A 26878-nucleotide genomic window follows, 5' to 3' on the forward strand; every position below is an offset into this window, starting at 1 on the left:
TTTAATGAGCTCCCACTTCATTACAGAGCTGTACTACTTACTGAGTCATTCTCCTTAAGCATGCAGGCTGTGTACTCTGCTGTTGTTTTAAAGCAAATACTAATTTATGATTACCTGTCACATTAGGCCAGTGAAAATTGTACTCACAGTGGCTCACATGAGCAGAATGCTAATGAGCTGATTATGGACTGTGGTGGTGTCCCTGGCTTCTAATCTATGGACATAAATTCAGATCCCACTACAATACGGGCTTGGGAACAATAGAGGCTGTTTGAGAGGAGGGGAGAGTCAAGGAAGGGGGTGGTGAAATCATCACATGTAAATGCATAGACTCTCTCAAAGGCCCACCGACTCAGCAATGACCTAATTCAACGTGCACAGATCGTCAGAAACACCCGTTACACTGTGTCATGTACAGAGGAAGATGAATGACTCTCCAGCTATTCACTTCCTGCCATGGTCATTATCTAATTGAAGTCTGATGCCCAAGCAAGGCGAATCCTGACACGGTGACTGCAAGCCTCTATTGTACAGAATAAATCCTATAGATGTGTCCTAAAATGGACCTTGCAGAGAAAATACCAATCAATAACACTTTTTCAAAATGCAGCTTTTTCGTCTTCAAGCCTAATATTCACCTGCAGGCGTTGGTAGAATGTTCTTTACCACTAACCACTACCCTCCCAACCCCCACGACAAGCACGCCATTTGCACTTTCAAACACAGTGTTAAACAAAATGCCTCATTAAATCTGCTTTCTTTTTAAGTTTATCCCCTATAATTTATCCCCATAAATTAAAACTGGGAAGAAGCATTTGTCCGTGGCTTGCTGTCTGCTGAGCTGGATGTGATAGCCCTGGTTTCATTCTGCCATGGGACGGGGTGGAGGGCTTCGGAGCTGCCTTCCTGGGGCAGGAGCACACAAACACCACTCCCTTTGAAATGTGAGCACCAATCCCAATCTTGGGTTACAAACACTGAAACATCACACACAAACATCAGCCCCATGGTGGAGGTGGCCCAGAGGCCTTCCCAACTGCATTCACATACACAATTGTACAGAGAGCTGCTTGGGCACCATGTACATCAGCTTCTACAGAGGTGCCTGGAATACCAACCCAACTCGCCATGCTCAATAAGCAGATGAATATGTTAGACATTCTGCCCTTGACTTTTTTTTTGACCACTTATCCAGAGAATTTATTTTCCTTATGAAAGAACTTACATTTTCCTTCTAATTTTTCTGTTTATCAGGACCACTAGATACTGATAAATGGGTGAGAGTAAGTATGAACCATAAACTATATAAACTGTATAAATGATGCTTATTATACATGTTAAACTCCTAGAAAAACATTATAAACTTACTGCATGACTAGAACAGACCCCAGACAGAGATGGAGCTGACCTAGGTGAAGCTCCGTCCAAGCACGATGCTAAGTCGTGACTTCTGGCTGGCGTGGCCACTACACATTGAGGTTGAAAAAAGGACAAAATGACTGCGAAGTTTCTTTCAGCTCTACTATTCCATAATTTTACATTCTTAGCATTGATTAAAAGAGCCCTAATCAGGGCCTCCCCTGGTGGCGCAGGCGGTTGAGCGCAGCACTCTGAAGCTGTCCGCAGCCTCTGCAGCTCTAGTTCGATCCTGGCCGGCCGGCGAGGGTCCCACATGGCGCAGCAGACCTCTCCTGTCCCACCCGCTGCTCCCCTCAGCAGTGTTTTTCGTCAGTCTGCCTGTTCTGTTCCCCGCTCTGTCTTGGTGAATCCTCTCACCCTCCCATGCATCTGGCCTGTACCCCGGTTCTTGTATAAATAAATAAATCTTTAAAAAAAAAAAAAAGCCCTAATCATATGCCCCCCCCCAACCTGTTAAATGCTAATATTTATTTGGAGTACATTTCTGGTTTGCTGTAATAGATGAAAACAGTTTTTAAAAATTAGCAATTTTCTTCAATGCACAAGTGAAGCGAGGTGGCTTCTCATTGCAAATAATGTCCAATTTACACCCTGGTAACCCTGACCCTGTTTCTTAAAAGAAACCAGGTTTCATTCATCTTTATGATGCAGAAGTCCGCCTCGCACTAATCGCAAATTATAAATGATTGGACATATCTTTTTCTTCTTTAATGGAGCTTGAACAATCTAGAAAACCAGTTGTTCATTTATTCTTAGTACAAAAGATTTCAGGTTATTCAGAAAAATATTTCCATAGTGGCTATATGTTTGAACTGTAGAAAAATGGAAGCAAATTAGTTAATTACTGTCTGTAGCAGTAGGAGCGTTAACAAATTCCTTTCCTCACCTATAATGAACTCCCAATGCCAGTCAAGAAAGGGGAGGTGTGAGAAGTAGTTTTTTTTTTTTTTCCCCTGCACAAGCAAATTGCTTTTCCTGATTTACATGGGAAGAAAAAGACCGAGTGCCTATTTACACACTAGATAATCCAATTTGCTTATTTTGCAAAACAGTCCCTTCCCCTCATTGGCAGCACTAAGCACTGTGCAGGCTCTCAGCTCGAGAGAAAAAGGATATGCATTAGATACAAGGCCACACAATGACTGTGCTGAATCCAGTAAATAAAGTGGAGTTCATTCAAAAAGAAGGCAGAGGGGCAACAACTGGAGAAACATTTGGTTAGATGCTTATAAAAGTATATGTGTGAAATGCCCACATTGGAAACTGGTGGAGCGGAGAAATCTCCTTGTGAAATTTTAATGAGAGGTTTTATTGTAAGGTTTCATCCGGGGTCTCTTAGAAGACGTGGCTAATAGGGTTTTGTACATTTGCCCAATTCACAAACTCATTCTTTTGACGTGAAAATATTAACACCTATTAAATATGCCTTCATAAGGAAAAAAAATCTGTAGACAAAAAAAATATGTCTATAAATCAATATCCAGCAGTATTTTGAAATACGTGAGCAATGCCAGTTGGAAAATAAGGGTGCCAAGAAGCAAAGGGGCTGTTCTTTGCAAGGGTTGGGAGCAGGGGAGGGCTTTTACTAGATTGGGTGTTCTACAGCTCATCAGAGAGGTCACATTCAAATCCTTGTCTAAGTGTTAAATCCACGGTCTTCACACTGTCTGGGGAAAGAGACTGCACTTTTTTAAATGTGTTTTTCCTAAGAAAGGAAAATCTGAAGTGGTGAAGTTAGGTACCCATGTAACAGGGTGGTCACCCAGAGCTTTCTACACAGGCAATGACCCTGCTGTCAGGGAGTCATCCTCTTACCAGCCCAATCAGCCTCAAGGATAAGAAGAGAAAATGTACTGTGAAAAGACAGAAGTGACCAACGTCTCAGCTCCCAGAGGGAACTTCCAAATAGCAAGGCTGCAGCAGCCCTGTAACCCTCCTGGCCATCACAGAATCCTGTGAATAAAGAAAGTGACAGGCAAAACCAATTTGAAACGGCAGTTGATGAGCATTAGCCCATGTAAAAGCTACCACCAAGTGTTTCCTTTCCCAAGGATCTTAGAAATGAGCCAGGGTCCAGTGTGGTTCTTGGGTTAAGAGGGCGCCACTCACAGAATATATGAGCATATGCTCTCACGCAGCCAGATATTGTTGATACAGAGCCCGGTCTGGACTCTGGCAGTTCATGTGCCTTCTGGATATCTGAATTCTTACATAAGGATAGATGCTAAATTCCAGAGTCCACAATATCACGTATTATGATACAACACTTCCTGGGAATAAAGCTTTCAGGTTGCGACAGTCAGACATAGCCCTTAGGAATGAACACTAAAGCAGATGAAGAAAAAATTAGCCACATGTGCAGAAGGCCTCTTATAGAAGAGGCCAATATTCCAAAAAGTACCCATGAAATCTCCCGATCCACCCTTACCCTTGGCTTTGTAAACAATCCTACTGCTCAGCAGCTTCTCAGTGTTTTTGCTGACTTGAGATGCAAAAGGCAAATGTCTGCAGGAAAAGCCTTCTCCCTCTGTTAGGCCTGCAGCTCCTCAGGCCCACCCTTCTGCTTCTCACCGGGGAGCGTGACCACCCGCTATTGACAGTGACCTGCTTCCTATGCCAGGGGCCAAGCAGAACCGCACTGCGGCCAGGAGGGGGGCCTGTTACCAGGAGGGTGACCCCCCTAGCCAGCCAACACCTCCCTCGACTTTTCTCAGACTATTTTTTGAAGCAGTAACAACACCAGGAAAAGAGAGAAAGAGATTTCAGAGGAGGGAGAGGGGAGAGAGAGAGAGAACGTGAGAAGGTGCTTTTCCTTGAAGTGTTCAGACATGCTGAAGTAATGATCCTTGCAACATGTTAGCCAAACATTAGAAACACTTTAGTAAGCAAATAATTTAATTACAGCCTTCTCTGCAGCAGTTTATATTGCCTGACCCCTGACCTTTGCTATTGCTGTACCTAAGCTCAGCCTGGGATTCACACTTCCTATTCTTGTCACAGAATCTCTCCATCTTGTACCATTTAATATAGTGTGCTCCAGGTGTTCTGTGGTGAATGAATAGTTATATTACTACCTGTCAGACACAATCACACTCTATTCATCATTCTCGGCTGGCTGCATGAAGCCCAGCTTCCAGCAGGCTCCCTCTCTATTTCCTTGTTCAAACGTCTGCGGTGCTTTTGGCCCATCTGTCAAGGCTGTCATTTAGAGGGAAAACAGTATCAGCGCTTTAAATATATGGAGTTCTCTATTGAAACAGTGCTGTGATTGAACTGTCAGCGTTCTCAGTATCACAGACAGTAATTCATGACTGGTCAGGGCTCCATTGAGGTTGCTATTACTACGGTGACCCTGAAGGGTCACACTGAGGGCTTTTGCTTTACAGTTTGGTCTATAAATAGTGCAATTAACCTTTCAAGAATTACAAAATGCTCCTGAATTCTCTTTACATTTGCTGCGTGCTTGCATGGCTTAGAGTAACAGGAAGAAAGAAAAAAAAAAAAAAACCTACAAAACTGCTGAAATATGTGCCATATGAGGAGAAACATCTATATTGTTTGGAGAACGAGCACTTGAAAGGCATGAATATATTTTAAGCTGCCGTTTGCTGTTTTGGAGCAAGATAACATATGCTGAGATTTCTAGTGAAATTAAAAGGTTTCAGAATCTGAAATAAAATAGGATGGATGTGAAAGGACTTCTGTTCATCCTTATGGAAAGGAAGTGAAAGCTTTCAGTTCTCCAAATTGTTACCTTTCAAAACCAGAGTGTTTCTCGCTGTTTCCAGCCCCAGTTTCTCAGGCAAAACACCTGCATTTCCAGCTAAACCCAGAGAAAACACTCTGGGGAACCAAATGTCATCTCTAATCTTAGAACACAGTCCCCAAAGAAAGCGAATTTTGGATGCTGATCAGGTAGGACTCTGACAATTCCCTTGCAATTGAAAACCTCAAATCACTGAAAGAGGGTTTTTCTCATTTATTCTTCAGGAAACCAAAGTACTTTCTAAAGGAAGCTCAGAAGGTCCAGAGCACAGCCCAAAATATCAACTCCAACTCCACATCTAAGCTTCTGGCAAACCCTCGCCTGTCAGGACGCCACCGCCCCTCCTCCCCGGAAGCTGTTAGAATAAGACACGGCTTTTTACTCCCCTTCTCAGACAATTGCGTTCCCAGTGACTCCGAGCAGTCACTTGGACTTGTTCCTGAATCACACTGCTGGTTTTGTTTCTTTTGATTTCTGCATCCCAGGGCCTTCTCGTGACACCAGCGCACAAACCCATAGACTCCTGGCACTGCTCGGTTGCCTCTCAGACGAATGTTTCCTAAGTCTTGTCTTTTGCAGGATCATTTAATGATTGCATTATGCCTGTTATCCCCCAGCTCGTGCAGCACAAAGAGATTTTTTTTTTTTTTTAAAGCAAGTTGTTCAATGGACAAAGCCAAGGAGCATTTTTAATTCGTGATACTGAGCTCATGTGGTTAAAAACAACCATTGATTTCTGTCACTGCATTTCCCTCACCTCAAAGGTAATTTTACCCGTGTCTTTCTCTAAGGGGAGGAAAGAGATGCTATTTTTCTGTGCAGAGGTCGGCAGAAGAAAGTCACAGCCCTAGCAAATGGTCTTTTATGACGCGTACTTATGTTGACCCTTCTCAAAAAGCAAAATAACACATCATTTTCTTAAACACCCTCATCACCAAAGAAGCAGGATTAAGGCAATGTTCAGCTAGCTTAAAGGCTTGCAGGAGGCAGAAAGACGAGTAAAGAGGTATAAACCTTCCCATTAGAGCTATTTGCCAGGGCTGCTTCTCACCAACCAGAGGATCTGCAGAAGTAAAAGCCTTGCTGATTACAGCCCCTGAACAAGGATAATTAAGAGGTAATCTCCTCCAGTTAGGGTGCATTTTCCTTTTCAGAGACAATCATAAAAGGTAGAAAGAGATGCACAACAACCCCATGTTGTCATTGTTGTTATCTTTTGTGACTGCTCCCTTCTCTTCCTGTCCTCGGTTGGAAAGCAAAAAGCCTTTGCTTATTATAGAGGCAGAATAAGTGCTAGTCTCATCCCATTAACTGTCATATTACCAGGCTCCGTGCCATCCCATTTGAGTTTCACTGAGCATTCAGAACTGCTTAATTATGTACAGTAGAGACAGTCTGCCGAGACTTTCCTTCTTGATTAAGAGGGGAGGGGGGAGGGAGGTGAACGGTCACCTCCAAGGCTCTCATGGCTGGCACAGAACTAACTCGGTGTGACCAAGGTTTCTGTGAGTCAAAAAAATAAATAAATAAATACAGCACATTTGGAAAGAAAGACGCTTGCAGGGAGAGAAAGGCTACTTTTGATTCTGCAGGCTCACAACAGATATCCCCCCCTCTGTGTTGGCATGAAGCTGTATAGTGCATTCCTTATAAATTATACCACCCCATGTTAATTATAGTGTGCTGACAGTGCTTGTCATTACTAAGCCTGCTACAGGCTTTGTAGGCTCAGATTTTAATAGCTGTTTGTTCTGAGGAATGTGGCAGAGCCGCATAAGTGGCTGAGCCGGTCATGGCTAACATCCCTTTCTTCAGTCTCTCACACTCGTTCTATTTTTACAACCCTAATCTCTGGCTCCCTCACTCGCCCCCTCCCCCATGGCAAAGCAGATATATAGGTTACAGTCTGGAAATGCCAGTGCATTCACTCCCACACAATAAACTGAGGCTTACATTGTGCTACACTCATTGTCAGCCTTTCAGAGCCTCTAGCTGAAATACTCCTTTTCTTCCTTTATCCAACCTCTGTATAAAAACATGACTGCTCTCATCTAAGGGGACATTTGGAGGTGCCTTCCCCAAATTCTCACAGGCAGGAAGCTCTGCCAGGGACTTTATTCATGTTCACGGCAGCCACCTATGGAGGAAGATGGTGTCGTCCGGGAGACCAAGTCAAAGCCCGGGTTTTCCTCCCCGACTTGCTTCCCACCAGAGTAAGTTTACATTTTAGATAGTTCTATCTATACCCATCAACAAACAAAGGCACAAAACTCACTTTCCGGGGCCTCCCCAGTGGCGCAGCAGTTGTAAGCTGGGCTGCGAAGCTGCCCGCAGCCTCTGCGGCGGGTTCGATCCCCAGCCCCGGCGAGGGTCCCACATGGCTCTCAGATCTCTCCTGCTACGCCCGCTGCTCCCCTCAGCAGTGTATTTCAGCAATCTGCCTGTTCTGTTCCAGGCTCTGGCTCTGGTGAATCCTCTCACCCTCCTGCGCTTCTGACTGTACCCAGTGCTTGTATAAATAATAAATAAATAAATAAAATCTTAAAAAAAAAATCACTCTCACCTTCAAATTTAAAAAAAGTTTGATGAGCACCTGTTATGTACCAGGCAAAGGCTAGATTCAGGAATAACAAAGGTGAATTAAATATAGCCCTTACCCTGAGGGCCTAAGTGGGGAGCAGATGCACAGAGAGTTGCCATCCCCTGCCATGTGTGATAGCAGAGGGAAGAGGATTTCTCTCAGCCTCACCAGCCCGTGGATACAGATGTGGTCGTGTTAACTGTAATAATTCAAAGTTCTCTGCTTTGTGCACTCACCAGTTACTGGGAGTCCCCACACAGGGCCTCATTGGTCCTCATAAATAATTCTGATGCTGCCGGTGCTTCAGCTGTAATACCAGGTGTCATGGTGCCAAATGGTCACGGCTTCTGTCCCTTTCTGTCCTTTGGGGTCACCCCAATTAGAGGGTTACCAAGGCAGGCCCATTTGGGCCAGAGTCTCTCAGAGGCTCTAGTTTGCAGCCCACCCTGTTCCCTGGAGGCATCAGGAAAGAGACCATGAAGGGCTGGGCTGGGAGACCAGAGCTGAGTAGAAAAAGCTGTGGTGCCCTCAGATGTGTCCTCACTGTCGGCACAGCTAAGCCACCTTATTAAGCCAAGTTCCCTGTGCCAGACTCTTCCTTCCTCAGGATTTTCACACAAAATTCCCTTGTCTTGCTCTCCCAGGGCTTCTGCTGGTTCCACCCACACAGTGCAGAAATTCCAGTCGTGTCTGCAACTCCTTCATACTGAAGCTTTGAGAGAGGTTGCTATGAGCTGTCTCAACACACTTGATTCACTCAGAGACTCACCCACAAAATGAATTTTAAGAGAGACTGCTATGGCTATCACTATCCATAAAAGTCAGCAAATACGGTAAAACAATTCACTTAAGGAGATAAAAACCCATGTTCTTTCCACTTACCAAAACAAAATAGTGTGTAAAGATAGACACAAGCTCAACTAAGTGACTTCCCCAGTGAAACCAACCCAACATGTGTCATATACTCCTTTAGCTTTTACGCAGATTTTGGAACCTGACTTTCATGGGTTGAGGTACTATTACCTTTCTTAGCCCTCATTGATACCAAAGAAAACATTATGAGTACAGAAGCCCACCTCAAAAACAAAATAGAGTCAACTCTGTCAGAAAGGTGGAATCCCTTAAAATCATACACCCGTGTTCCCACTAGAGAGACATTTTTGCTGGCTACTCTATCTATGGAGTGGTTTGAACATACAAACATCAACATGAAGACTTTGTATTTGTCCTCTCTTCCATCTGCCTCATCTGTGCACACTTAAGCTTCAGCATGCACTAGTGTTAATAGGAACCAAAATTATACATTCTGTGATTATGGGTGACTTCAACGCTTTCCAGGAGTAAGTGCATAATTCATGATTTCTGCTCTGCTTGTTAAGGTTAGAATTTGATTCCAACATAATCCAGGGCACTACTATAAACACTGCTGTGGCTGTACTCACACGTGGTGTGAATATTTTTGACAGTATACCTTCACCTCTACATTATAGGGCACAAACCAGTGATTATACATTACAAAAGCTCACCAAAAAGAGATCATGTAATAGATATTTTTAAAAAGCTGCACTAACTTATAAAATTTGACATTTTTCTTGGCTTCTTCTCAACAACAGACACATTTAACCCTCGTTAGACCACTTTCTTACAAGACTTACTTTGCAACAGCAAAACAGATTCTTTTTCTATCCTTAGTGTCCAATGTTGTTTATATGGATCATGGTAAATACATTTATCATATCTAGTGTTATATACACACACACACACACACACACACTCCTGAGAAATAGAGATAGAAATCTTTCCCAGGAGATCAAGAATTTGTAATCCCACTTTATACCCAGATCCCCAAATCATTAGTCATGAGATTTTTCTTAAAGGAAGTCACTTTGGTTTTTAACAAGTCAGTTTCAAGTGTACAGCCTTATAAATCAAAGTCTGTATAGATATTATATATATATATAACATATACATAAAATAGGGCCTCCCTGTGGTGCAAAGGGTTAATATGCAACCTATGAAGCTATCCACAGCCACTGCATCACGAGTTCGATCCTCAGCCAGGAAGCTACACACATGGCACAGCAGACCTCTCCTGCCTCACCCGCTGCTCCCCTCAGTAGTGTATTTCAGTAGATCTGCCTGTTCCGCTCCCCACTCTGTCTCTGGTGAATCCTCTCACCGCCCCCCCACATCTCTGGCCTGTACCCCAGTTCTTGTATGCATAAATAAATCTTTTAAAAAAATTTTAAAATAACATATATAAAAATATATATATATGTACACATAAAATGTTGTATAATGTATATACATACTGTACATTACCACCAGATTTCTAGTTTGGTGCTACTGCCTTCACTAGCCATTTCCCTGACATTATTACTGCTCCAACCCTCAAACAACTGAAACAAATTAGACTCAAATGTCTTCCCACACTGGGATATTTTCAAAGCCCAAGATCAGTTTTCAAAGACCCATTCTGGGTGAAACCCATCCAGGAGGCACATGCTCATGAGCAGTCTTCTGGCTTCACCTATATTTATGGTCCTGGCAGCCCCATGTGACCCTCTGCCGTCATCACAACCCCCACCGACAATAAATAGTCGTAGGCTATTTAGGAGTGCTCATTTGTATCCTGTTTGACCTGAGGAAAACTGAGCTAGAGCAGCGCTTTCCTCCCTACAGCTTTGCAAAACTGCTCTGGGAACCACAGAGACCATATTTCACAAAACGTCCCCCACCCCCATCTCTTCCAGCAACTTCACTGCTCAACTTCATGTTCCACAGAGGTGAGCAGAGGCCCCTCAGCACATCCACCTGTGAGGACCCATCCTTCTTGTCCTGCACTGCTGTTTCTGGCAAAGATTTTGTAAAAACCTGGAGGGGAAGCACAGACTTTCCGACTCAGTGTTACTACCACGGGGCAGACAGACAGACAAGCAATGACTGGGTGTGCAGGCCTGTGAGAACGGCTGCTGAAACAGGAATTTTTCCTCCTCAGGAAGACAAACTGAAGCAGGCTGTTTGACTTTTGACTGATAACGGGACTGGAATGACACGACTTGAGGGCATGACCCCAATCACACCATGGTAATGAGCCGGTTTTGGGGTAGCGTTAACACCACCCTAAGACATCAGCCACTCTAAGAGAAGGGAAAGTCCTGGGCTGGGGGCACAGGCTGATCTCCTCTGTTAACCTTTCACATTTGAAGGACCAGCACCTCCCGGATGAGCCCCTCCCAACTAGCACTGCTCCGCACTAGACTTTTGCTCACGACTGTATCCAGATGACCAACTCCATGATTAAAACAGGACAGCGATTTCAATCATTCCTTTTGCTCCTTCTGGGAGAAAACTCTGCATTCAAACTAGGTGTTTTTACATAATCGACTAGCTTGTCTGACAAGTACAACCAACGAGCATTCTTTTTCAGCTTCAAATTGCTTTTAGCTCAAGTAAGAGCAAATGAGTTTTCACATGTCATGAAGACAGGAACAGTTATGTGCAATAAATAAAGTAAATAAACCTAAGGATCTAGTAAATACATGGTTTGAAAGATTGACTTATTTCTTATAAAGCTTTACCTTTTCCATACTTACCCAAAAATGCCAGTATTTAAAGAGTAAATAAAAGGGAAATCCTGATTTATTAAAAACAAGGAGCAACTTGGACAATGTTTTTTCCATTTTTAAATATGTGCTCAAAGTTAAACCTCTTCATAATTTGGGTACATTCAAGTGTGGGATTGATAAATTGGCATCTCCAAATTTTACTCCATGGACATGATTTTTAACCAATTAACAGAGACTGTAGGGACCTTAACCTGGTTAACTATCCCTTCTTGCTCAAGTGACCTTCATCCATGCAGACACCAGGGAAGTCCACATTTCTGGAATATACTGGGCTGCCCTGCAGATGACCAGAAGAATCACATGATTTGTGGAGCTCTGAATGCCAGCCAGCAGGTCACTGAGAATGGTAGACAAAAAACAACTCCCTTTTAACAGATGTCCTGAGCACTGAGGAGACACAACTAAGAACTACATCTAGGGGCCTCGCTGGTGGCGCAAGGGTTTAAGATGCAACCTATGAAGCTATCTGCAGCCACTGCAGCATGAGTTCTATCCCTGGCCAGGGAGCTACCCATGTGGCACAGCAGACCTCTCCCATCTCGCCCACTGCTCCCCTCAGCAGCGGATTTCAGTCGATCTGCCTGTTCTGTTTCCCACTCTGTCTCTGGTGAATCCTCACCCCCCCACCTCTGGCCTGTACCCCAGTTCTTGCATGCATAAATAAATAAATCTTAAAAAAAGAACTATATCTACCAGATAGGACTGTTTGTGCCTTCTTGGAGACAACTTTCAAAGATGTCAATCAGAAAGGCTATTATTGGCTCCGTCCCCCTAAAGAATGGAGAGGCACAGTCTGCTTTTCTCACACCCACTGGCACCAAACTAAACCTTTCTATAGAGAAGGTGGGGAGGGCGGGCAGCTATGCCGGGTTAGACATACCACCTCAGATTATTCCTTCCCCCCAGGGAGGGCCCATGAGTAGACAGACCACAAGAAATGAGTGATTTGATAATGTTTGTGAGAATGAAGAAAGACAAGAAACAAAATGAAATCATGAAGAGTTGTAAACTCAAAGACTAGGGGAAAGTCTAGTCTCTTGGGAGAGCTTCATAAATGTCGTGGACAAATAAGTGAGCTGGTTTTGGGATATATCTTTCTCTCTTATATTTTTATTTTCCTAACTTTACAAATAAGTGTATTTGCTGTTATGATAACTTACAAAGAGAAGGGGTGAGTAACGGTCAGAGCTAATGTTGTGAGATACTAGTTTCAAGTCTTTTTCTTGTTCCTCAGTCCTGCCAAAAACCTCTTGGAGGACAAAGTAACATTCAAACTTGCCAGATGAAACACAGGGTGCCCAGGTAAATGCAAATTTCAGATTTAAAAAAAAAAACAAACATTTTTTAGAGTATGTCCATGTTAAGTTTTAAGATTTATACTTAAAAAAAAAATCATTTGTTGTTTATATAAAGTTCACATTTAATTGGACATCCCATCCTATACTTTATTTGCTAAATCTGGGAACCTAAAGTCCTGAATTAAACAACTAGCACAGAATATTCACTTGTGAGATTGGTTTTTTAATCCTTATGATTCTAAATGGAAGCTGTTTCAATAAGATAATTTATATCCTTCTTCTATGTCATTAGTCAAGCAACTAAGCACATTCTTCTGAGAAAGAACCCAAGAGTCAAGAGCCATTTCCACTTGGATCTAGGTGGGACTGTATCCTTCAAAAAAAAAAAACCCTTCAATTTAACTAACGCGGTAACAGCCAACAAAGCTGTGTCTCCGACAATGAACTTGCTGCTAACAAGTTCCTGAAAACTTCCATCAATTTTGTCATGTTGCTGGAACCTGCTCTGTCTGTTTTTCCCCTGGCTATGACTTCTAATTTTTAAATTTTTTTTCCTAATCTGCATATATAATGAAACTCATTAGAAGGAAAAATATGAGTTCTGTACCAACTGGCAATAAATGGAGCACAGCTATTATTTCAAAGTGTTGTTTACCAATATTGGGGGGATTTGGTTCATTAAGGCATATGGAAAATGAAAAACCCTCATACAGATATTAGTTGATGTGGGCTTCATAGGAAACAATTAGTAAAAAATCTCAAGTCATTAAATATTGGCTCCCCCTAGTTCTATGACTACAACAGTCATTCTCAAACCTTAATATACGTTAAAATTACCTGGGGAGTTTTCAACAGCATGCCAAGGCCCACACCAAAGAGTCATTAAATCCGAATCCCCTCAGGTGTTTCTGGTGTGCAGCCAGAGCTCAGGAACATATCCCATACAATATACAAATGCATGACTATAGGTTTACTATGAACCCGAGTGAGGTTAGACATCCAAAAATGGCCATTATAGGTACTAAGCACATTGCTAGAGTGTCTGTTTCTAAATTTCTGCTTATTAAGAGTATACTGGCCAAATACAGGAAAAGGAACTGGAAAGATGTTAAAATGTGAGGTTTATTTAGACTTTTGCTTTTATAAACTAATCTACATTATCCTTGTAAGTAGGTTTTTAATTTGAAAATATCTAGATTTTGAACTATTTTATTTCCCATCAATCAAGAATGTTCAAGGTTTGCCTTTCTCAAACACCTCACTTCAACAAGGTAAACCACTGTAATAACATGATTTTTTAGGAATTACCTGATCTTTTACTCTTAGTCTAGATGAAGCATCAGAGCATTATTGTTGTCCCTTTTTTTAAGATTTATTTATTTATTGTATAGAAGAACTGGGGTGCAGGGGGTGAGAGGATTCACCAGAGACAGAGTGGGGAGCAGAACAGACAGACTGACTGAAGTACACTGCTGAGGGGAGCAGAAGGTGAGTCAGGAGAGGTTTGCTGCTCCATGTGGGTCACCTCCTTGGCCGGGGAACTCAGGCCTTAACCCCTAGACCACCAGGGAGGCCCTGTTCATGGTTTTTAATTCAGTCCTTTCTTTTCACAGAAAATGAAAATGTACATTCCCTAGGGCAGGGTTCTCAGAGGGTGCTCCCTAGACCAGCAGCATCACCATCACCTCCCTCCAAATCTACCATATCAAACTCTGCAGCCTAGAATACCACATTTTTTAATAAACCTTTGAGTGTTTTGATGTAACCTGAAGTTTGAGAACATCTTGACTCTTTTTTTCCCTTGGCAGATTTTCATCATGTTTTCCTAACAACTAGGTTCCACGCTGGGGGCGGAAGGAAAGCATCTGCCCTCCAGCCTTTTCATCATGACTTTGACCTTTATGGAGAAGCAGCTTCTGAATGAGGTCTGTGCACATACTCTGCACCATCTGATAGAAGAAGGAGCCCCTGAACACCACTTTTGAGAACAAGAAGGCAGACCAAGCCACGAAGGATGTGAGAGACTCAAATTGTTATTTCCTAGGAGGCAGGAGTGACTGACTGTTATTTGAATTCTTTGCAATGCTCAAAACAAAGAACCCACCTGGCTCTGTTCTTAGCAGATGCTGCCTCCCCTTTCCTGCTAGGTGAATATGCATTAACCTCCAAGACTCCTTCAATTCCCTCCACGATGGAGACTTCTCTGCAGCACTGTCTTCCACATCCACACCCATACTCAAGCACAGTAAGGTAAGGCGAACTGCTCAAACCCCTACCTATAACATTTCTTTTTCTTTTTAAAATTAAAAATATCTAGCTCTACCACTAGATTGCGAATTTCAAAAAAATGACAAGAGCATCACTTTTCTCAAAAATTTCTTGAAAGTGACAACAGTAAAATTTTCTATGAATACATCAGTAAATGTCAGCTTAATGAACGACAACTAATTAGTCAAAGACACCTGTAGGTCATAACTATAGATATAAGCATACCAATCATCAGATACTACAGTGTTATTCCTACTATTATTTTTTTAGCCTTTACATAGAAAAATATATCAGGCACTGAAGGAAGCATATATAACTTTTAATACATTTACAATTTTAAGTCTAATTTTTTTGCAAGGTTCCTAGATGTGGTACTGTGTCACTTTAGTCTTGCTTTCATTCAAAAGTAGGCTTTGAATGTAATAAAATATATAATCACACAAATGAAAGATGGCCTTTTTCAAAAATCAAAGACTGATAATTTGATACGTACATACACAATGGAATACTACTCAGCTATAAATGAAGTGGAAACCTTGCCATTTGCAATAACATGGATGGAGCTGGAGGGGATTATGCTAAGTGAAATAAATCAGAAGGAGAAAGGCAAACAAATACCAGATAATTTCACACACATATGGAGTATAAAGAAACAAGACAAAAGAATAGAGAAAACTAAACCAAAACAAAGCATAGAAATCTTACTACAGGTTGAGGCTACCAGAGGGTGAGGGTGGATAGAAGGAGAAAAGGGGTGAAGGGACCCAACTGACTATGGTAGAGGACTAAGGGTACCTTGATGGTGAGTGTGGTATTGTAATACATATTTGAGGGGGTGTCATCCTATACTCCTCAATCACCTAGTGTTGTAAACCAATGCTACTTCAATAAAAAAATGATACATTTTTTTAAAAATCTAACAATGAGGGCCTCCCTGGTGGTGCAGGTGGTTGAGCACCACACTGTGAAGCTGTCCACAACTTGTGCAGCTCAGGTTCAATCCCAGCCAGCTGGGGAGCAACCCACATGGCGTGGCAGACCTCTCCTGTCTCGCCAGCTGCTCCCCTCAGCAGGGTATTTCAGTCAGTCTGCCTGTTCTGTTTCCTGCTCTGTCTCTGGTGAATCCTCTCACCCTCCCACACATCTGGCCTGTACCCCAGTTCTTGTATAAATAATCTTAAAAAAAATCTAACAAAGAGCATAAATACAGCATTCAATATAGGTGAGCATCAATATAGAACTAAGACTAAACAATGGTGGAAATCATGATGGTAGAAGGGAAGTTGACCTTAGCAATTTTTTTTTAAAGATTTATTTATTTTTATACAAGAGCTGGGGTACAGGCCAGAGTTGCCAGGGGGTGGGGGGCGGTGAGAGAATTCACCAGAGCCAGAGTGGGGAGCAGAACAGGCAGACGACCGAAATACACTGCTGAGGGGAGCAGCATGCGCGACAAGAGAGGTCTGCTGCGCCATGTGTGAATCTCCCTGGCCTGCCAGGAATCGAACCCGTGCTACGGAGGCTGCAGACAGTTTCACAGTGCTGCGCTCAACCTGTTGCACCACCAGGGAGGCCCGACCTTAGCAATTTTAATTGGAAGTAGATGGAGAGAATGTACAACAGAATTTAAAAAAAAAAAAAGGTGATTTTGTGAACATTCATAATAAAAAAAATCATTGATTATATTTGAAAAACAGGTTTAAGAAGTGACTTAAATTGCAGATTTAAATATTCTTATATCTGGAGGCAATAACAAAAACAAAGAGAAACCCCCACCAACTGGGAGAACATTTTTGCACCCAACACTAATGATAAAGGACTGATCACAAAAATCTGCAAAGAGCTGATGAGACTCAACAACAACAAAGAAAATAATCCAGTCAAGAAATGGGCAGAAGAGCTAAAAAGAAACTTCTCTGAAGAGGAAATGCAAATGGCCAACAGGCATATGAAAAAATGTTCAACATCACTTGTAATCAGGGAAATGCAAATCAAAACTATCATGAGATACCATCTTACACCAGTGAGAATGGCACATATTAAAAAAAATAGCAACAACAAATGTTGGCGAGGTTGTGGAGAAAAAGGAACTCTCCTGCACTGTTGGTGGGAGTGCAAACTGGTCCAACCACTATGGAGAGCTGTGTGGAGATTTCTGGACCTACTAAACATAGAGCTTCCATAGGATCCAGCAATTCCACTCCTAGGTATTTACCCAAAGGACACAGAAACATCCATTCCAAAGAACACCTGCACCCCTATGTTTATAGCAGCACTATTTACAATAGCTAAGCTTTGGAAACAGCCCAAATGCCCAAAAATAGATGACTGGATCAAGAAGATGTGGTACATATATACCATGGAATATTACTCAGCATTCAAAAAAGATAAACACATGCAATTTGCAGCAACATGGATGGCGCTGGAAGGGATCATGCTCAGCAAAATAAGCCAGAAAGAAAAAGAAAAGTACCGGATGGTCTCACTCATAGCAGGAATCTAGAAAACTTAAATAAGGGACCAGGAAAATGAATAACTATAAGAAAGTGAAAATCAAAATCAACAAAAAACTATGAACCAGAGATACTTTTTGGGGGGTGGGGGGCGGGAGGGGAGGAATTGGGGTCAGAATTGGGGGGTTGCAATTGTATGGGGAATATAAAAATAAAATTTATTATTTTAATAAATAAATAAATATTCTTATATCTGAACGCTACAGATATTTTAGATTTTTATATCACTTATAATAGAGAAAAAGATAATTCTTGATGTTACATCCATTCCTTTGCTGTCATTCATTGTAGTTGTACATTTTTTATTTGCATTTAAGTAAAATTGAGTCTAGCTATTTCATTTTTAAACATACACAAGATTCCACTTTTACATGATTAGTTGTTCCTATTTATCTTTCTGTCTACATATAACAGGTAATGTTTACCTGATTATAGTTATTTCAGAGAGGAAGATTTTTAGGTGCCCTCCACTTTCCTTGTACTTTTCTATAGTGCCCTTTCTTCTAAGAACATGCATTACTATGGTATTTGTTAAAATGGAGTCTGTCCTTTCTTGTCTTGAGGTATTAGTAAATGATGACCCATAAGCTCTCCCAAAGGACTTTGGGTTCCGCATAAGCATAGAAATTTTTGTCTCATTCTTTGTTCTAGCACCCGTCCTTAGCACATATGGCCCAAATATAGAAGAAACTGAACAAATAATCATTACAATTTATAAATTCAGTTTAGACTATCTAAGTTGAAACTCAAGGCCTATGACATAGGATTGACTTCCACTACTGAGGAAGATTCTGACTTAGAGATTAACGGATTATAAAATATCACAGAACTATAATCAGCGTAGAAACACCAACCTAATTAGTCTACCTTTGAGGCTCTCTTTAAAGTCTGGCTATGTCAATTTCAATAGAACTGACTCTCCACTTCTACTTTTTTCACATGCCCAGAAAAACATCTTTGCCAATCCTATTTCCTCTTAGCTTTGGCTAGTAGGTTACTTATTAGTAAGGAGCATGCATTTGTTTGTTTCCCCTCAGTATTCATCTCACTGTCACAGTAATGTTAGGAAAATATATCAACTCATGAAAAGAAGATTCAACTAGAATCATAAAACCAGCAAATGACATCGAAATAAGTATCTGACCCATGGTTAGAGATACAAAGACACTACAAATCGCTGAGATAAAAATAGGCAACTGAGCCAAAGTCCCCCAATCTGGCTTAACCTCCAAGCTTACTTAAATGTACTTATTTAGAATGTCTGAACAAAAACAAAATCTTTGATTGCTTAGGAGAGCATCTACATGTACTGAACCACTATGATGCAGTCATAGAATCTGACTCTTCCACCTGAATCAGCTCAGAACATTTACTATCACTTTCTGTCAGGATTTCTATACTATTCAAAAGAGCCCCTCTCTCTTTGTAACACAGGGAATATGGTTCTTGAAATTACTTGCCTTATTTTTTCTATTCTGTTGTGTGGAGTCGTTGCTCTGAAGAGGATCTTATCTCTAAATTCATTGCAGTAGGTGGAAAAGTTCCCACTGTCCATATATTTCTCCAATCCATGTGTACAGCAGTTTTTCTGTTGTTCCTGTGCTCCTACCACTGAGAGCCATATCAGCACCCTTCCACATCCATCTCCACCTCCCGAAACAACATAATGGATAAAACTTAATGATCTCTGATCGACCAACTCATCACCCCCTTCCTGAAGGCAACACAAGATATAGAGGTGAACAGTACAGGTTTTAATAATAAAAAAGAAGAAAAGAAGAAAATATTCCCAAAATAGTAATGAAGGTTATTTCTGGCTCATGAAATTAAGAATTAGTAGTTACATGCCTGTGAATATGATCTATTTTCTGATTTTTGAATGAAAAAGGATGATGTTTAGGAAACGAAGTTACCAAAACTGATTCAGGAAGGACTAGAAAACTGAAACAATAATGAAGAAGGCAGAAATTGTAAGTGAACAATTGGCTCTCACCTTACCATGACCACCAATGTAAAAATTGAAAATCTGACAAAAACAGCAAATAAAAGGAAAACAAATTAACATACATTGTTGACCAAAAATTTATAGCCAACATGCAAGGGAGTTTCAGAAAAAAAAAAAAAAAAAAAAAAAAAACAAAGTGGCTACATTTTAGAGTATCATTATAGTAATCACCAAATTAATAATATAATAAAGAAAAAGCTATGGGACAATGTTTATGAAGGTCATGGGTGTATTAGATGAGTTATCAAAATTTAACTTTAAAAAATAGTGCGAGAAGTATACATAACTTCTTATGCTTATATTTAACTTGTTAGTAAATAGCACACATCATGGTATTTAATTTTGAAATACCCTTAAATTTGGTGATAAGATGATTTTAGATACCAATATTCTGAAATTATTTATTACAGTTTCACAATATAAGCAAGTAGTGAAAAACAAATTTTACCTAGATATGCAGAAAGAAAATAATCTGCTAGAAAACTAGAAGAAAATAAGAGTTTAAAAAACTCATTTAAGGTAAAATACAAAACTGCCGATTTCTTGTAATTAAGATTTATCATATAAAGCTGGGGGGAAAAAAGCTTATCCACAACAGCTTGTGGGTAATAGAGACAATATATTATACCTTATACAAACTGAGGAGTGTAGAACCTATTACAAGCAATTGAGGGACATACAGCTTGACTTACTATAAAGATATACTTTTTCTTAAACAGAGTTTATATTGAAAAATGTTGACTCTCTTGAGATTGAAAGCAAACCAATCAAAATCTCAATAGAATGATTCCTAACTTACCAGGAGTAATATATGAGGGAATATATCCAGAAACAACAAAAATGATGTTATCGTATTTTCATTCTTGGGACCCCTCTCTGGACCATGGAGGACCATGGAACAAGCGGTAGAGAGCTCAAGCAGAGCAAAGCAGCTAGCTGAGGTTAAGCAATGGTAGAACATGTTGAAGTTCTGGCTATACCAGAATAGAAAGACTTCCCTGACCACCTGTCATTCATTTGAGAACACAAAAGATCATGCCATTAGTAAACATGATCACACTATACAGTAGGACCATGTTTAGAATTAAGAAAAACATATCAAATTGGACCCATACAAGCAAATAGAAGACAGGGCTGACAAAAATCAAGATCTGTTAGAAATTTGATTGCCAACTTGATCAAAACTCAACATCCTCCCTCCATACAAGGTAGTTAGTAATTCTGTATTACATATTCAAAAGTTGCTAAAAAAGAGTAAATCATAGAGTTTTTACAAGAAAAAAATGTGAATGTATACTATACCTATTATAGCAGTCAATCATATAATATGCAAATGTTGAAACCATACTATGTACCTGAAACTAATATAAAGTCTATAATAGCACAGATTTTAGACTAAAATTTCAGTTTGTGTTGCCAACTTTTAAAATCTCTCTAACCTCCAGATTCTTCACCTATGAAGCAGATAACATCTAGATCTGTATTGAGGAATAAATTGGGTAATATCTGCAAAGTACTAGTGTTTCCCGCCTGTGAGAAACTTGGCCTGGCTCTTTTTCTTTACCATGCTGATCCTTTCACAGTGTTCAATAAACGGTATATCAATTTGCCTAGAAAAACCGTTGACACATCCTCATCAAATTTCCAAATGAAAACTGAAGTACATAAAAACTTCCAATTTCCAACATCCTCGAATCCCACAGGCAAAGTCAAGGCAATTAGACACTGCCCCAAGATTTAAATAAATAAGTTTAAGATCTCCACATGTGGACCAAAATATACAAAAAGAAGGGTACTTAATGCCAACTCTCAGAGCATTGGGGGCTAGTGCCATTGAGGAAACTTTTGGAGTATTTCACTCACCTGTTTCTATACACTGTCTATTATAGCTCAGAAATCTGTGTTCCTGTATACCGTAAGTCACCTAAAATATCTTTGAGAATGCTAAATACTGTTATTTCCACCCTACACAAATGTAGCAATTTTAACAAGCACCAGCAGATCCTCTTCTTTAGTAACCTCATGCAGTGTTCGAAGACAACATAAGCATAAAAGAGATTCAGACAGTGCTGAAATGGATTAGGCGCAGTTGCAGAGCTCTGCCAGTCTCTCTCCTTAGTCAGAAACTCTCATTAAAATAAATGAGCCAGCTCACTTGAGGGGAAAAAAAGGTTGGGGCATCAAGTTGGAAGAACAGTTCAATTCCTGCTCATCAAGAGCAGCAGAAAGCCTTATCCTGTAACACCCACAGCTGCACATCGATTCAACGCATCTTTCCTTATTAATGTTCTTATTAAATGGATTCTGTCCATCTTTGTTCAAGATCCTCTTTTTCATTCCAAAACATTTCACATTTCATGTAAGATATAATTAAATTTGTTTATCTCTGGTGAAAGCCAAACTGAGTTGAAAGCAGAGGATAAAGATTTTCGGTGACTGCTTTGCGGTCAACTAGTAATTTTAAAATTCTCCTCATACCTTCAGTGTTGTAGTTGTCTGCTGCTGATTCTTTATTTCCAATTCCAAAGCTTCTGGTCCTGTTCACATCATCTGGTCTAGCACGAAAGATCTGTTCACAATGGAAGAACATGTGGAGAAATTATGTGTTTTTGTCACACCTTATTAAACTATACTCAAAATACAATGCTCCAGAAACTAAACTCATTGTAGGTTTTATAATCATTTGTAGGGTAATGGAAACATTTCACAACCATGAAAGAAAGCATAGCTAGTACACAGCTTTGGGAATCTTGGACTGCTCAGCTCAGCACTCCTGTCCTGGCTTTGGTGGTTAAAGTTAAGTATGATTCCATTCTTTTAGTTCTTTGACAGATCATCCCAGATTAACAGCTATGGAATTCTCCACATTTACTGTTAAAATAACTGTTCCTGTTGGCTGATTTTGAATTGTATTGGTAGGTGAGAAATGTGAAGAAGTATGAGAGTTTTGAGCCCACCATGATATTACCTATGTGATGTTTTTATGCTCTCAGCCCCAATATTTTAGTCAAAGGCGAAAGCCAGGAAGCAGTGTTAAGGGAGCCATGGCTTTTACATTCCCCTAGATTCCTTATCAGTAAGACTCTTCCTGATGTGGCTATAAGTCACTACTGAAGCTGCAAGACAATGACTCAATTGGAATGGAACCATGAGGCTCTTAAAATATTTCTAAAATAAAAAGGAACGTGGCTCTCTCGAGTTGACCAGTAACCCCAAATCCTGAGCTGCCTGACAAAGCAATGCCTTGATCCTGTCACCTATCATAAGTGATCACTCACTCAGTCATTACCTGCACTGCATGCTGCTCCATCAGAAAAACATCTGTGAACATTATTTGACAAATTGATCGCTAAATGAGCCATTAGTTGAAGGGGCTTTCGGATTGCCTCTAGGAAGCCAGAGTGGCTGCAGAAAAAAAAAATGCTTACAGATGCAAAGCAGAGATTATAAAGCCAGAAAGAATTCTTGTATCACTGTTCCAGGGAGGGTAGAGAAAAGGGTACTGGGGGGCAATAAAGCCTGCCCTGCAAAAGTCACCTCCTCTAAAGGAAGCTGTTTATTAGAAGCAGTAGTAAAACTGCTTAATTCCCTCAGGGCCTCAAGGGAGAAATGTAAGCCTTTGTGAACTCAAGGAGAGAGAAATGGAACTGGTGGCTTGTTGTCAACTAGGAAAACAACGTTAGTCATTTTACCATCCCTGCCTGCCACAGGCTGACAGGTGTGCCGTTTGCTATTGTTCTGACAGACAGCCAGATACCACGGTTTAGTATTCATCCTCTCCTCCCATGTGTGGGAGAAAACAGCTGTCTCCCTGGCTCAGGATACAAGGAGTGGAGAGGGATGGGGAAGTGGCTGAGAAGTAGAGGGAGGGAGAAAGCAAAGGGATTGAAGGGGTTTTGTAAGGAGATTCTCCTCCATTAGCATCAGTTGTGAGGCTTTGTTTGATTCATCACTGAAAACACATGGTCTTCCTGAGCAATGCTTTGCATATGGGTAGTTTCCTGCGGGGACTCCAAAAATAGCCTAGAAACAATATATTAAAAACTTAAAGGTAAATGAATGCAGAAAGATGCCTAGGTTAAGTTAGGTGCAACCAATAAGAAGTATGAACACACAACAACCCTTCAGGAAATGCCATTTATAAATCCTCCAGGTTTCATTTGCTGGCATATGTTCATGATTTTTAAAAAATTCTTGAAAAAAGAAAGCAGGTTATTTTGAGGCAAAATGCTGTGTTTTCCTGTCTTGCGTGGCATGGAAAGTATTTCAGCACTAAATTCCCTCGAGATGAGAAGGAAAAGCCCACAGGACTTAAAGAGTGCCAGATGCAGTAGCTGTAAGACTTCAAGAATACGTTGCCTTTGGGGTGAGGTATTAAAGGCTCATGGTAACCGGGTGATGCACTGTCACTAGATTCTGTCCCCTGACAATGGATAAGAACCAGACATCTGGGCTGAATGGAGGGATCTTTGGATTGAAAATTTGGTGATTACCAATACAAATCTATGCTGCTTAGTATTTACAAGGGACAAAACGTCTCCATTACAACACTACTTGAAACTCGAGAAATCCTGGCTCTCTCCCAAAAGCCCAGATATGTTTCTAATAAAATCAGTAGTGAACTTCAAACAACTGTAAACTCATAACGGCACAATCACATACATAACCCCTGGCTTACACCTTAACACTGTAACACTCCCCCAATCCTGAAATAATCACATAAGCCACAGGGATTGAATTACCAACCCAAACAAGCCAATTTCAAGTTAAGAGCAGAGGGGCTTCCATTTGAGAGTCTATTTTAGAGGCAATAAAATTTAGTCCACTTACTTCCTTTCCCAAACCGAGACATTACAATTCACATGCCTGATAAAGATATTCTCATGATTTTACATACTTTGCCTGCATGTTCCCTCAGAGCTGAGGAGAGTCCTGCCCCACATCGGCCATTGTTCGCACAGACAAGGCTCAATTGGCTTTTGATAGCCATGTTTTTCAAGCCAATAAATCACCAGGTGAGATGAGAGAAATGAGAAGGGCCAAGGGATGAGGAACCTCAAGGAGAAAATCCTTTCTGTGAAACGTTTACTTATTCTCCCTAAGCTCCTTCAATATGGGGCTGGGAGGTTTTTGTTTTCCTGACTATAATGGCAGGATGGGCCACAGGGCAGGTTTCCTATAATTCCATGCAGACGGGGTAAGGGAGGAGAGAGTCCTGGAGCCCTCAGTGGCTTTTGCAGGCTTTTATTGGGATTTACCGGGCACACGGCAGGCAGAGGTGCTGGGGGGCCGGGAGGAGGCTGACAGGCCTCCCAGCCCCCAGCAAGTCTTCACTCTGTCTGGGCTCTCCGGCCTTCTCTGGTGGTCTCTGCTGCTCTCGCGGTGCTGCTCTCTCTGGTTCTCTGCCTCTGCTGGCATCCCCATGACGCCGCCCTTAAAAACCCAGTCTCAGCCCAGGTGAATCCCCTCTACTTATGCCCACACCCTACTCCAGGTGCCCGCCATCAGGCATGCATTCAGGACCGCAGGGTTCCGTCATCCATCCTACTGGCGGGAGGGCAGAAAGCCTGATACTTTTTTACCTTACCCTACACTGACAAAAAGGGAAAAAAATTTCCGTATAATGTCTTCTCAGATGGAATTATCAGAAGGTTGGTTAAGAGTAAATTATGAAAAAAGAGTAAGTTGGAATAAATGCTAAAAAGTCATGGTTTGGCATGCAGTAAGCTTTCAAATAGATGAGTTCATGTGTTTTTAAAACTTATCAGAAAAATTCTGCATGTAACCAAGATGTTTACAAGTTTTAACCCCCCCATCTGAAACAAGTTAAGATTTATCCCTACCTCCAACAAGGTTTTCATACTCTAGTATTCAAATAATAAAGTCCAAGTGTCCAGATGAAAATAATGAATTACATTAATAAAAGGAAGTCAGGATGTGTTATGATAGATACAAATGTGATCCATTTCCTAACAGTGTCCAGCACATATAAAGAACTCAACAAATGTATTTTGGTTGAATCCATTAAATCAGATAACTCAGAAAAAGCTAAACTGGAATGAAATTAAACTCACTTGGTAACCATCAAAACAGTGCAATAAGACAGGGACCAGAACCGTGAAAGTATTAAGAGAAAATAAGTATGTTAGCCACTAGATAATAGATAATCATGCATGAGAACATAGGCAAGTGATTTCCACAGAAGTGGCAGGGAAGTCCTGGGTGATAATGACTTACATGGAAATGAGAGATCTACAGGATCTATGAATCAAAAAAAAAATTTTTTTTTAAAGCAACAGATTAAAATCAGCTAAGATAAAGCATACTGTACAGTAAATGGAATTAACCAGGCGTTTTACCCCACTAGCCTCTGTGGCTATCACCTGCGGCCTTGACTGTAGAAGGCGCTGGGGAGTGTGTGGACACCTGAACTCGGATGTGTGCGCATGTGCAAGTGTGCACCCCTGTGACTAGGAAAGCTGGGATAAAATGTCAGTGTCACCCTAGGGGAGGGACTCAAGTTGCTGTCTCCCTACTGGTTTGTTTGCCCTGCTTACTATTAAAACCTGCGAATCCCCAGAGGCGCAGGGGTTGAGCACAGCGCTTTGAAGCTGTCCGAGGCTGTCGGGCTTTACGGTGCGAGTTCGAACCCCGCTGGCTGGAAGCAACCGACTTGGCACGGCAGGCCTCTCCTACCTCACCCTACCTCACCCACTGGTCCCCTCAGCAGTGTACTTCAGTCCGAATACCTGTTCTGCTCCCCACTGTGTCGCTAGTGAATCCTCTCACCTCCCCCCCACCACACATCTGGCCTGTACCCCAGTTCTTGTATAAATAAAATAAATCTTTAAAAAAAGAAAACAATAAAACCTGTGAAGATGGGGCCTCTCTGGTGGCATAGGGGTTGAGCTCTGCACTGTGAAGCTGTCCGAGGCCGTCGGCCTTTGTGGTGCAAGTTCGAACCCCGCTGGCCAGGAGCAACACACATGGCGCTGCAGACCTCTCCTGTCTTCCCAGCTGCTCCCCTCAGCAGTGTGTTTCGGTACATCTGCCTGTTCTGCTCCCTGGTCTCTCTGGTGAATCTTCTCACCCCTCACGACTCCAGCCTGTATGTACCCCATGTAGGGTAAGGAAGAATGTCAGGCTTTTCCGCCCTCCCACCATCAGGATAGATGATGGATCCTTGAGGTCCAGAATGCATGCCTGATGGCGGCACCTGGAGTAGGGTGTGGGCATACGTAGATGGGATTCACCTGGGCTAAGACTGGGCTTTTAAGCGCGGCGTCAGAGGGATGACAGTAGCAGCAGCAGAAGCTGAAGAGAAGCCGAGATCACCAGAGAGCCCAGATAGAGTGAAGACTTGCTGGGGGCCGGGAGCAGGCCCCCAGCACCCCTGCCT

At 41.5% G+C, this 26878-nt stretch overlaps 1 long non-coding RNA gene across 1 annotated transcript in view; it reads right to left on the reverse strand.

The window, feature by feature from the left end:
* The window catches only part of LOC119242746 (uncharacterized), a 67646-nt gene extending 42781 nt beyond the window's left edge, over positions 1 to 24865 (reverse strand). Inside the window, exons 1-2 of the long non-coding RNA XR_005124556.2 lie at positions 24738 to 24865; positions 21958 to 22048 (exon numbers count right to left, since the gene is read on the reverse strand). This is a non-coding gene — a long non-coding RNA (uncharacterized LOC119242746). The remainder of the gene's footprint in view (positions 1 to 21957; positions 22049 to 24737) is intronic.
* Between the last annotated feature and the right edge of the window lie 2013 nt (positions 24866 to 26878).

This window comes from Talpa occidentalis, unplaced genomic scaffold (assembly GCF_014898055.3).
Source record: "Talpa occidentalis isolate TD23 unplaced genomic scaffold, MPIMG_talOcc4v2.1 talOcc4.13, whole genome shotgun sequence".
Lineage (NCBI taxonomy): Eukaryota > Metazoa > Chordata > Mammalia > Eulipotyphla > Talpidae > Talpa > Talpa occidentalis.